We start from the raw sequence: 2500 nt of genomic DNA on the forward strand, positions 1-2500 counted from the left end.
GCGACCCCTAGCCGCCGCCGCCGAGCACCACGGCCCGCTCGGAGCCGGGTAGACCGTGCCGACCTAGTCGAGCCGCATAGGCAGCGACCCCTAGCCGCCGCCGCCGAGCACCACGGCCCGCTCGGAGCCGGGTAGACCGTGCCGACCTAACCGAGCCGCATAGGCAGCGACCCCTAGACGCCGCCGCCGAGCACCACGGCCCGCTCGGAGCCGGGTAGACCGTGCCGACCTAGCCGAGCCGCATAGGCAGCGACCCCTAGCCGCCGCCGCCGAGCACCACGGCCCGCTCGGAGCCGGGTAGACCGTGCCGACCTAGCCGAGCCGCATAGGCAGCGACCCCTAGCCGCCGCCGCCGAGCACCACGGCCCGCTCGGAGCCGGGTAGACCGTGCCGACCTAGCCGAGCCGCATAGGCAGCGACCCCTAGCCGCCGCCGCCGAGCACCACGGCCCGCTCGGAGCCGGGTAGACCGTGCCGACCTAGTCGAGCCGCATGGGCAGCGACGCCTAGCCGCCGCCGCCGAGCACCACGGCCCGCTCGGAGCCGGGTAGACCGTGCCGACCTAGTCGAGCCGCATAGGCAGCGACCTCTAGCAGACGCCGCCGAGCACCACGGCCCGCTCAGAGCCGGGTAGACCGTGCCGACCTAGTCGAGCCGCATAGGCAGCGACCCCTAGCCGCCGCCGCCGAGCACCACGGCCTGCTCGGAGCCGGGTAGACCGTGCCGACCTAGTCGAGCCGCATGGGCAGCGACGCCTAGCCGCCGAAGCCGTGCCCCCCCCCTCCTTCCCCCCCCCCCCCCCAGGAGACACTCGGAGCCGGGTTCACTGTGCCGGCGCAGCGGAGCAGCCACAAGAGCGGCACTTGGCCACTTCCGCGGAACGTCCGAGCCGAGCTGAGTCCGCCTGGAGAGGCTGGACCGTGCCGCCGCGGCTCAGATCGCCCGACTCCGCCGAGGAGCGTCCGAGCCGAGCTGAGTCCGCCGGGAGCGGTTGGACCGTGCCGGCGCACTCGAGCCGCCGCGGCTCAGATCGCCGGACGCCGCCGAGGAACGTCCGAGCCGAGCGGAGCCCACCGGGAGAGGCTGGACCGTGCCGGCGCACTCGAGCCTCCGCGGCTGAGACCCCCCGGACGCCGCCGCGGAACGTCCGAGCCGAGCCGAGCCCGCCGAGAGCGGTTGGACCGTGCCGGCGCACTCGAGCCGCCGCGGCTCAGATCGCCCGACTCCGCCCAGGAGCGTCCGAGCCGAGCGGAACCCGCCGGGAGCGGTTGGACCGTGCCGGCGCACTCGAGCCGCCGCGACTCAGATCGCCGGACGCCGACGAGGAAAGTCCGTGCCGAGCGGAGCCCGCAGGGAGGGGCTGTGCAGTGCCGGCGCACTCGAGCCGCCGCGGCTGAGACCCCCCGGACACCACCGAGGAACGTCCGAACCGAACGGAGCCCGCCGGGAGAGGCTGGACCGTGCCGGCGCACACGAGCCTCCGCGCTGGCCAGCGGTCGCTGCACGTCCGGCTCGAGTTGGTCGGCACGGTCTACCCGGCTCCGAGCGGACCGAAGCTCATGCGGCGGCGGCCAGGGGTCGCTGAGCGGCGGCCGGCTCACGTCGGCACGGTCTACCCTGCTCCGCCGCGGACGCTAGAGGTCGCTGACGGACGGGCTGGCAGACGTGCAGCAACACCTAGCGACCGCCGCCGAGCCCTCGCGCACGCACGGAGCAGGGTAGACCGTGCCGACCTAGTCGAGCCGCATAGGCAGCGACATCTAGCAGCCGCCGCCGAGCACCACGGCCCGCTCGGAGCCGGGTAGACCGTGCCGGAGCACCGGAGGCGCCACGGAGACGCCACTCGGCCGCAGCCGCGGAACGACCAGGGTGCACGTATGAGCCGTCCGCTGTTCGCCGGGTCGGGGCGCACCCGGGCTTCTCGGTTCGGCCTTGCTTGAAGCTGGCCGTCCCGCCACCGCCACCGCGGTTTTTTCCCTTTTGTCTGCGTGTTTGTTTGTTCGTCCGTTCGTTCGTACTTTGGTCCGTTCGATTGTTTGTCCGTGCCCCCACGCGCCCTCTCGGTTTTATTATTTTCCGTTTGTTTGTTTGTTTGTTTGTTTTTCTCGTGGGTTCTTCTTTGCTTTCCCCTTTTTTAGATTTTGAAAAAGCCGCCCCGCCCCCCCCCGCCTCCCCGGCTCTGCAGGAAGAGCGTGGGCGCGTGCGCGGGCCCTGCCCACCAAGGTCCGTTCGGGCCAGATATCCGGAATGCGGGCAGGCCGCGTGGCGAGGGATGGCGAAAGAGCGGCGGGAAGACGGCAGCGGCGAGAGGTGGGCCGGCGGGAGGCGGCCGCGTCCCCCGCGGGGTTCGCGCCTAGCCTCTCTCCCAGCCGGCAGATGAGGTGGAACGGTACGTGGGATTTTCGTCGGGAGGAGGAGGTGGTGGCGGTGGTGGCGGTGGGGCTGGGGGGGTGGCGAGGCGTTTTGGCGGGCTCCGGTCGCCGAGTCGAGCCGCCATTGGG

This window comes from Coturnix japonica, chromosome 28 (genome assembly GCF_054131305.1).
Source record: "Coturnix japonica strain WE chromosome 28, WE-NBRP24, whole genome shotgun sequence".
Classification (NCBI taxonomy): Eukaryota; Metazoa; Chordata; class Aves; order Galliformes; family Phasianidae; genus Coturnix; species Coturnix japonica.